Genomic DNA, 11,505 nt, shown 5'->3' with positions numbered 1-11,505 from the left:
ACTATACTAATTATTTGCATTTTAACGTGTTTGCCTTTCCAACAGGGTATATGAAAATAAAATCAGGCGAGTATATATTTTTGGGTGCATAAAGCTAACTAATATTAAAAATTCGTAAGCAGCGATCAGGTTGAGTGAGGGGTAGATGCTTTGCTGGGTGGGTGAATGACGTGCTCATGGAATAGACGAAAGGATAAATTTGCTTCTAAAAGCATGCAAATATTTTACAAAATATGTTTGTATGAATATTGCATTAAATACACTGCAGTGTTAGTAGATGTGGTAAAAGCTCACGCCCACATAAACGCATACACAGCTTACTAAAAACCAAATATCTAAATATTTTGGTTTATTTGCAAATTTCCATATGCAAAAAAGCGCAAACACAAAAGCATCAGTGAAAAATTAGCAGCTCAGCTATTTTATGCATGAATATGTTTTTCAGCAATTTTTACATTTCACAAATGAAATAGGATAAAATGAAATGCGATTTCATGAAATTGATTTCGACTCGTTTAATATTAATCCGCTTTAAGGTTGAAGGCTGACGCTCAAGCTTTTATCATTGTCAAACAAATACTTACGTTTGTACATATGTACATACATACGTACGTACTTTTTTTATAGTAACACATTCATCTAGCTAAAATCACCTTATGCTATTTACATATGTACAAAGAAATATGTAAGTAAGCGCTGGCTGTTTGGCGCAGTTGTGGGGTGTGGGAAGTGAAGTTTGAAGTGCAGAGTACCATTCGCAAATTGCATTTAGTTAATCTATTTTTGAGGTACTCATAGTCGCTTCTTAGTGCAAGTGGCTCACTGCAATCGCATTTTCTGCTGTCCGTCTTTCAACTTCCTGCCCATTTACCTGTACTTTGTTTTCCACTTAACCACCCAGCATGGCACAGCTGTAGATTTTAGATTTTATCTACATACATACATACGTCTCACTCTCCCTTTGCTTTTTATCGTGATTGCATAACGAAATTTGAGTGACACCGAAAGTGATTCTGAAATGAGTATTTTCCATTTCCCATAAATGTTAGCTCAATCGTTTTGCAGCTGACAATCAGTCGTGTTCAGGTCGATATGCTAAGTGCCTTGGTATGTTTTGTGGTATTTTAACAAGAATTATTTGTATGCAAATTTAAGTTCAATGAGATCGTGAACTGATTCATAGATTGAATAAAATGGTTTTTATAATGCGATAATTTGTTTCAAATATTGCGTTTACGGTAAGAATCGCATAGAGTCTAAGTGGGTTGTATGTGTAAAGATGGAAAGTGCTGGTATGAGACAAATTTGTAAGTCCATTTCAAACACACGTCAAAATGGACTACAAGCTTATAGGAAAGATTATTAATGAAGGAAGATTAGAAGGCATATCCTCTTATGTCATCGATAGCGATAGGGAGGTTCTACACGAAGAGGTAAACTTGACGACGATCAGAGTAACTACAGAAATCGCGGTGCATCGGTTAAAGCCGAACTTGTCTACCGAACGGCATCTTAGGAAGATTAATGTTTTAGCTGTGATGCTTGAACATGACCCAACAATGCCGAGGGTCGAGCCCGTTTTAAAAGAATATCTTTAGATACATATTTCTTGTGTGCGTGTGTTTGTGACTGAGCTTCCAATAAACGACTAGACCGATTTTAAGTTAAGGTTGTGTGTGTGTTCAAGGAGATTGGAGAATGCTGTAGATTCACAATTTCGTAGGTGTCCTATCTTTTCTTTCCGGCAAGTGGACCAGGGGCCAACCTTTTCCAAAAAATCTTATTTATAGGGCGATTTTCTTGAAATTTGGTACAAGGGTACCTCCTTGACTAGCTTTTTATTTAAGAAACATTTCCTTCCGGAAATTGGACCAGCATCCGAGTGTAACAAATCTTATATGTAGAACGATTTGCCTGACATATACTAAGTTAAATCTTATATATAAAAATGACAGCGAAATCTATGGCTAACTTTATAACTAAAGATCTGAGATAAAAACCAAATTGTGGATAAGGGTGACACTAGAAACTGTTGTTGCCACAATATGGCTTTCAAATAGAAAGTATTAATGAGGGTTACAACAAGTGGCGATGATAAAGAGAGAGAGAGAGAGAGAGAGAGAGAGAGAGATAGAAATATTTATACAAAAAGCTATAGGCAGAATAGGAGAAAAAGGAAAATAAGACATTCCCGTTTCGTGCCTAACGACGTGTAAAGATGATGTCTTTCTCCGTTTATCTTGGACTTCCTTACTTGTAATAATCTGTTTTTATAATAAGATTGAAACAGTCCGATCAAGATTTTTCCCAAGTGATTAATATCACTGTTCCGATGTCTCTTTCTTGTTTTTTGGACTTTTTGGAAAAATATATATTAAGACTTACACTATTTTCTAAATTCAAAAGTAGTTATTCTTAACTCGAATTGGGATATGAAACTCAAAGGTTTCGATGAAGCGAAAACGATCAAAAGGAAGTCTAAAAAGTATGAAAAGAATCAGAAAAATGCTCCAATTTGACATTAAGAAGGCTTCGAAGTTCCCTTAAAAATACAAATAAAAATAAAATGCTCCAAATTTATATAATTCGGAGTCATCACAGAGTCCTTTCAATAACGTTTTGAAGGGCAAGGCTACTAAAGGGGTATATATAATACGTTTCCAATAAGAACATAACGTCTAAAATAATCGAAGTGATTAAGTAATAGTAAAAATTTGTGCAGCCAAACTGAAGGCTATCAGTTGAGTTTAACCTCTAAATAACTAAAAAAAAATTAAAACATTATTCTGCTTAATGATAAATTGTTAGGTAATTTAAATTTCTCAATTGCTTTTCCGCAAATGCGTTCAATCCCACCATTGAAGTAGGTATTTATAGAAAAAACAAATTTTCCCATCAATTTTATTGATGTTGGAAATAAAGGCATGTTTTTTTTCTTTTATCCAAAGTAGTCATAAAAAGTTATGCGTAATTTCAATAAAACATTTAAAAACTGATTTATTGATGCACTTCGCTATGAAAAAAAATATAAAAAACGATATTAAACTTTTTTATGAATACTTTAGTGGCTGCACACGTCTATTTATGAGCAGAGCGAGTTTCGAAAGACAAGTCAATTGGCAATTGATTGGATATATTATAAATCGAAAGTTTAAACGAGTTTCATTTTCTTTCTTTTTTTTAAACGAAAGCAATAACGAAATGTAAGTAAAAAATAAGTAAGGACGGGACTGTCTTCGGCTGTACCGAAGACTTCATACATTTCATGAATGGGGCTGAACAATAATCTTATCCCGTTCGTAATCTCCAAATAATCGGATGTATAAGATAAGAAATATATAGTGAACAGATGTACATACCTAAACCATTTTTAAGATAAATATAAAATAAAAAATGGCAAAAAACCCCCTTATCTGAACGATCGGTTGTACGGGATATATATTATATATAGCTCCGATCGAAATGATTTTGCGGGAAATCTTCTATGATATGTTAGAAAAAAAATATCACCAAGTTTCACATTTTTATATTGGAAGCTAAGGGAGAAATGGCCAAAAATCTTTCTATCTGAACGATCGGTTGTATGGGATAGGTACATATATGTAATACTCCTATATTGCTACAAAAGGCTAGGTACATTCCCAAACATCAGATTGCCGATATATTGCTGTTTACACGTTTTTGCTTTTGTATTCAATAATCGAATGTACCTAAATTTAAATTTTTTCTTGTCACACTTATGCTGCTACAATCACAAAAATTTTATATGCTGTCTTGTTTCGATTTCGAATTCAAAACACATTGCGAGCATTTTCTATTAGCAATATAGGAGTATTACATATATGGATAGGTATATACAATATACATATAGCTCCGATCAAAGTGATTTTTTCAGGACATCTTCTATGATATATTAGAATAAATATCACCAAGTTTAACGTTTTAATATTGGAAATTAAGGGAGAAATTGCCAAAAATCTTTCGATCTGAACGATCGGTTGTATGGGATATATATTATATATAGCTCCGATCGAAATGATTTTTTCATGAAATCTTCTGTGATATATTAGAATAAATATCACCAAGTTTAACGTTTTTATATTGGAAATTAAGGGAGGAATTGCCAAAAATCTTTCTATCTGAACGATCGGTTGTATGGGATATATACTATATATAGCTCCCATCAAAGTGATTTTTTCAGAAAATCTTCTATGATATATTAAAATATATATCACCAAGTTTCACGTTTATACTTTCTAAATTAAGGGAGAAATGGCCAAAAATATTTCTATCTGAACGATCGGTTGTATGTAATATAACTATATATAGCTCCGATCAAAGCGCTTTTTTCAGGATATCTCCAATGATATATTAGAATATATAACACCGAGTTTCACCTTTATACTTCCTAAATTAAGGGAGAAATGGCCAAAATCGTTTTATCTGAACGATCGGTTGTATGGGAGATATATGTTATAGTGGTCCGATCCTACCGGATCCGACAAATTTCTAATATAATAACAAAATACATCCTTGTGCCAAATTTCATAGAGATATCTCAAAATTTGAGGGACTAGTTTGCGTTCAAACAGACAGACGGACGGACGGACAGACGGACATGGCTATATCAACTCAGTTCGTCGCCCTGATCAATTCGGTATACTTAATGGTGGGTCTATCTTCTATATTTCTCAACGTTACAAACATCGGACCAAAGTTAATATACCATTTCATGTTCATGAAAGGTATAATAATGCATGACATTCCCCAAATTTGGGGTATTTGTGTGTATTCGCCTGAGTGAAAATGCGCTTAAATTCCATTTAGTTGACTCACACACGTATGAAGGTACTTACGATTTTTTCTACGATTGTGAAGAGACAGCACATACATACATATGTATGTACATCTGTGTACATTTGTGAGTGAAAAAAATAACTGCAAAAACTATTTTCAAATTTTATGAGTTATTTTTTTCGCTTTTTCATTTGTTTAAAAAAAAATAAGTAGAATCAATTGTATAATGAAAGCTATTGTGGTATTCCCTAGTGACGCTGGTTATCAACTTATCTGCTTATTGCGATATATTTTTTACACAGTTGAAAAAACACAATACACATTAAACAAATAATTTCCGCCAGAGAGATTGATGCCGAGCTCACGTGAATGCCCTATACGTAAACCAATTTCGAAAAGGTGCACGACAAATTTCGAAAATTGAAGAAGTTTTTAAAACTCTTACTTTTAATTCTATTGAAATGTTTATGAAAAACTCATTTCAAAAACATCTTCGAACAAAAAATTTTAAAATTCGGAATGTTGTCAAATTTCTTACTGACAATTAAAAACTTTTTATTTATTTCAGTGTTAACCAATTTCGAAAATATTTTCGAAAAAATTCGTAAATTTGAGGAGTTTTTTAAACTCTTCTCTCTTCACTATATAAACAAATTAGAAAACGTTCTTGAAAAAGGCAAAATTGGAGAAGTTTTTAAAATTATTCATATACATTTCAAACTTTATTTTAGTGGATTATAAGTATAGTAAGAACTTAATAAAATAATTTGGGAAGCGGTTTCGAAGGAGTTCGAAATTCAAATATCTAGCGAAAACGAAAAACACGTAAAACTCCTTTTCGTCACTTAATATATTTTTTATTGTATTATAAAAACAATAATACTTTCCAATACAAAATTGTTTCGGCACTCGCGTGGTGCCATCCTCAGTTGGTAGTGTTCAACACATTGTTTTTATAATACAATAAAAAATATATTAAGTGACGAAAAGGAGTTTTACGTGTTTTTCGTTTTCGCCAGATATTTGCGTTGCTTAGCACTCAAAACAAACATATAATCAAATATCTAGTTCTTCATAAAAATGTCAAACTTTTGATTTTATTGAATAATTTAACAATTGAATGATCCAACAATTCGAAAATCAAGAAGGCAGATATATTAACTTTTTATTTTATTTAATTTTTTACAGAAAAATTTTGTAAGCCCATTTCGACTTCTCGAAAAAACTTAAAATTTTGAAATTTTTATAAAACTCTTCATGGAAATTTCATGTTTTATTTTACTGAATTAATGGTTAAACAAAACTTATGCAAACCAACTTCGCAAGCTTTCGCGAAATAATTCAAAATTGCAGAAGTTTTGAAAGATAGTCATGAAAAGTATGAATCCTCCCAAAATTTGTTTTTGAAAATTTTGTTGTTCAGGGCTTTGTTCGATTTTCTTTCATACCCGAAAAAGTCTTCAATAAAAAAAGCTAGGTTAAATAAATTGGAAAACCAATAAAATTTTGAACATTTTGTATAGATATTGTTACGAATATTAGCAAAACTAAGGGGTGCTGCTATCTCTAAGCCGATGCTAAGCAGTGACGTGAATTCACATCAATAATTCAATCATTATGTATCTACATAAACGAAACAATAATTGCGTCTACATATATGTATGTACCATGTACGTATACGAGCAGCGGAGAATCAATGCGCAAACACATGCATATATCTGAGATACTCCTGAAAGTATGCAATGAGAGAAGCTATAAAATCGTGCAATTGTAGTTACAGCTGAGAAGTTTGAGAGCTGATGGACTAGTAGATTCTGGAAGCGCCTAGAAGATACGAACGTTGAAATCACAGAGTATAAAAGGCAGCAAATGTAGAGGCCCTGGAATTCAGTTTGAGTTGAGCTATCAAGCAGTTTCGATTAAGACGCTATCTAGCGAGCCATAGCAGTATTATTTTGAAAGTAGAGTTTCATTTGAGCTATCAATCAGTTTGGTTGTTAAGCAAGCTAGTTGCAAAGTATAAAGTGTTATTGTGAAGTACTTTAATAAAGGCCATTTTTCCATTATTCAATATTGGAGTTATTTATTCAACAGTTTAGTGATTCGAACGTTAGAAGAAGATTGCAAGTAAGAGGATTTGCAAGTAAAATCGTTACAATATTTAATTTTCGAATTTTTTCGAAAACGCTTTCGAAATTTGATTACATATTTTTCGTTTAAAAATTTATTAAAGGATTTAATTAATTAAACGTATCTAACAAAAAGAAGAATAAAGGGCGTACAATTTTCAAATTATTTTTGCTGCTATTTTTATGCTCGCAGGTGTACACACATACGTGTGTAAATACTTTTATATGAAAACCATACCGACGCTTCCTTTTTTTGGTTAGTTTTTAACAAAATAATTATATGAAAATCATGCCGGTAAATTTTAAAGCGCTCACTCATTCGATCAGAAATGGTATTGATAAAGGGTGTGGCACAAGAAGCATGCGCCCACAGTAAAAAAAAAATAGCTGTATATACATAGATGCCCAAGGGTGAATGTGTGAAAATGTTTCAAGTTTTGAAATACTAACTAAATATGTATTTAGAACGCGATAAGTAAGTACATGAATATGTGCACACATAAAGACTAAGCAAAGCCATTAGTAAAGTCAGAATATGCTATAACACAGAATATAGTAAGTGCGCGCTCAAAGTCACTTCAAACAGGTAATTTAAGTACGCGAGGGGCTGTGTGCATATGCATGTGAATGTGTATGTGCATTAAAAGACTTGTGGACTGGTGTGAATGGCTCGTGGTTTTTGTGTGTGCACACATTTGTTAGTTGGCGAAATTAAGCGTAATTGTTTAAAGGGGTTTGCGGGCTGAGATGGAAATGTTGGGGACATTTTACAAAAACCACAAACGACGTTGACTTTTGAATCGTGCAAATGCTTTTGAGAAGCGTATAGCGCGCAAAATTTATACTCAGCTGTTTATAATTGTAAATAATAGAGATTTGAAAGTATGTGTTTTAGTATTATGGTGGTCCTTAAAAATTTAATGAATGATTTTTAGCATTCTCCTGCTTTCAACGGTACTACCACGGTCTGCGATATAGCATATACATTATGGTCACGATTATAGACATTAAGACTTGTACTCAAGGGGTTAAAGTTCAGAGTACCCAATAAAGGCTAGGCATTTATCCTGCCGTCCTAAAAACGACTGTGGGCATCTACATTTTTACTGAAACTGACATATTGAACTTAACTTGTTTGTAAATTTCCAACATATTCAGTTCTTTTATTGCAAATAAATATGTTGGACTAATTTGAATGTGTAAATCACTAATCTTCGAAAAAAAAAATGCAGATATTCCAATTCTTTATTAGGACGGCAGTATCTACACGACATCAAAATTCTCGTTTTCTTCATGCTAACTGCAGCATTGACTGTGAGCTAAATGGAAGTCAAAAGTGTTAACAAGTCAGTAGTTTAGCTTAATTCCGTGTAATCACAATAGATTTTTGCGATTTATTTTACAAAGTGTTCACAATAATCGATTTAACTGGGCGCTAGTCACCTCGTGTTGATGAAAATAAAAATTTCAAATAAAGCTATCTGAAAGATTGCTATCCTCCAGTTAAATCCTAACTGAACCAAAGATGATGAAAACGGCCCCAAAAGAACTGTAGGGAAGAAAGGGGGGAGGCTTCCCCGTGTTAAATGGCAAGTTGTGGTATAAATATTGTTAACTTGTCAACCACCAATAAAAATACAAAACATTTTTTAAGCTCAAGGACATAGCTAGGGGGTGTGGAATTGAAGGATACCTTTCTATTTTATACATATATATATTTGATTTAAACATTGTAGACTAATCGAAGGACGACGGGTGTAGCTAGAAAAAGTGGGAAAGAGGGCCACTTGATACTGTTACGGTAGTACGTAACATTGTGAGCAATTGAAGGGCCAATGAAAATGCAGAATCACCATTCCGTTCTTATCTTTTCGTCTAAGCGGATGTACAGAGTCATCCTCAGCTCAGCTACAACAATAAATAAATAAATATTCGGGCTTAGTTAGTTGGTCTGGGAATAAAAGTAGGCCGCAAGGTTGGCTGAAGCGCTCCGTACTGCGAGTTTGGCGGAGTTGAGGGATGCGATGTTTTCCCTGAACTGGAGTTCGGTAAAGTTTTGCACTCTCAACAGGAACAAGTGTGCATTAAAACTAAAAATCATTTGGTACCTGGCGTAGTGTCAATAAAAAACTAAGGAAAAGATAACGGGAAATTATAAACTATAACGGATTTGGTAAAATAGTGAAATAACGAAAAATGTAATTATATTGCAATACGCCACAGTAAAATAGATACATACATAAAGAAATATAAGGGGGATATCTTCGCGTATGCGAATAAAGCTCCTGCCATTAAACTCAAAAACCAAAAAAAAAGAGCAGCAATTTTATTAGTTGGTGAGCACGCGGGACTGCCTACCGTCCACTGTATTCTTTTCGTGTTCCTAACATTTATATCTCAAAAACCTGATTTTATCTAAGTGAAGATGGCGTTGACGAATAGAAAATGCTTAGCTATATTATTCTGCTCAAGGCAGCAAGGACAAATGTCCCGTCTGCGCAAGAAGAGCAGATACCCAGCCAAACCTTCTCATATTAACAGCAGCTTGCGCTTACACTTCTTCACAGTCTCGTCTTATCGAAATTATCACAAAATTTCTGATCAATGCTTCGATAATGGAAGAAGGGAGTGCTAAAATTGGTGCCGGAAACATAGGCAACCCTGCTAAAGTGCTTTGCGGTCTCGTAGAAGCTCTCAGGAACAAGAATTATTTACCTTACAATTTTGAAGTAGTTGAGGGCTAGGCAACGCCTTTAGTGCTACCACTGCAGAGGCAGAAACATCCTGCCTGCATACATGAACAAATTTCATTCCCTTTGCCCAAAATCAGCTTCGGGCCGCCAGTAGATACTAATTCTGGGCATCCCTAGTGTTCACAAAAGTGTGTTCATATCTCAATGGGACTATACTATATATATATTCTGCTTTTATTCGTAAAAGGGAAGTGTAAGCACGAAAAGTGAACAATAATGGAGACGTTTTTACCAAGTTATAACACGTAAAACTAATGAAAACATAATATTGTAGAATTTGAGAGCATATGATAGGAGTGCATATACATATGAATGTATGTGTACGCCGTGTATATATGGGTGCGCTCGCGCATATAGAATATTTAATATTGATCACAAAAGTTGCAAGTCTAACAAACCAGCCTAATAAAACCGCACTGCGTTTTTTTTAGCGCACGCGAACAACCGGCGTTTTTTGCCCTAACCGAAATAAGCATGCGTGCGTGCGTAACTGAGCTGTCATATCTGTATAAAAATTAAACGTCAGCTGGCAGTAAAAGTTAAATCTAAATGTCACGCAGAACAAAAATTGGATATCGAGTTAGGTTTCCACGCAGCAAATTCAATTTCAGTTGCTCTCATAGAAGTTGTATGTGCATGAGACATTTTTGACAGAAAATAACTTGCGTGCGTTTATATTAGGTTGAGTAGTAATATACTTCGGTCTTATTTTTAAAGTCCGCTTGCAGAGCTTTTTCTCTCAGTTAATTTAAAAATTTGTTATAATTGTTTAAATGTATGAAGCTATCTCTGTGTTAAAAAAAGAACGATAACGAAAAATTACACTAATGATGGCGCAACGCCGAAACCGATTTGTCTCCGTACGAAATTTGACATGGGCTGGCAGAAAATCGTTGCAGTATATCGCTTCCCCGGTTCAATAATGACGCAATTGTAAAATATTAAGTTTTGGTGAAGCAAGTTTCAATATTTGTATCCGTTCATTTTAATAAAAAGTCCCATAAAATTGCTTGTTTTTTTAACATGACATTAAATACTGTAAAGAATAGATTTAATAAATATGATTACGATAAGTCTGTCACATTATATTTTAAAGTTAGAAAGTTACACCCCTTTTTTGCAGCCCTCTTTCAGTTGCGTCGTTCTTGAACTAGACTTATTCCCCTAAAATGTATGATCAAGTAATACATGTGACCATCATTTTTGTCATTGAAATATTTATTTTATTTTTAATTCAAATAAACTTATATAATATACTAGGAACAAAGAAAATTTACAGCCATTTTGGGAAATTCACAAGGATTTTGATTTCAAAAAATACTGGAATTTTTTAGAATTTCGTATAAGCGTTACCAGGTGGTCTGGAACAGAAATAGGACCCGCGTTTTTGGCTCTCTTCATTGATTTTTCGATGATATTACGAATAGTATCTCCCTCGTTTTGTGTGTGGCCTGATATAAGGAACTTGTGAGTGATGGAAATTATAGGTAATGTTGAAACAGCGTATAAGTACATAGCAAAAACAAACCTACAACAAATAAGTATAGGATATCAAAATATTTATTTAAAATTTATCGTAACATTCAAATAGAAAGTAATGTTGTTACTGGTTATTTTGTTGGCCACAACAGTTGTCTGCGTAGAACACTATATCGGCACCAGGTCTGCTTACGGCAATTTCTTCTATAAACATAAGGACACACGAGCCTATTTCAACAGCACCTCTATGTCCAAGGCCCTGGTGCCAGAAAAAACACACTGTATTGTCATTGGTTATGTCGGTACGCGTCACAACTAATAAATTGCGTCGTTATTGAACTGGCGCC

This window comes from Eurosta solidaginis, chromosome 1, assembly GCF_040869045.1.
Source record: "Eurosta solidaginis isolate ZX-2024a chromosome 1, ASM4086904v1, whole genome shotgun sequence".
Lineage (NCBI taxonomy): Eukaryota > Metazoa > Arthropoda > Insecta > Diptera > Tephritidae > Eurosta > Eurosta solidaginis.
This window is presented reverse-complemented; position numbering follows the sequence as displayed.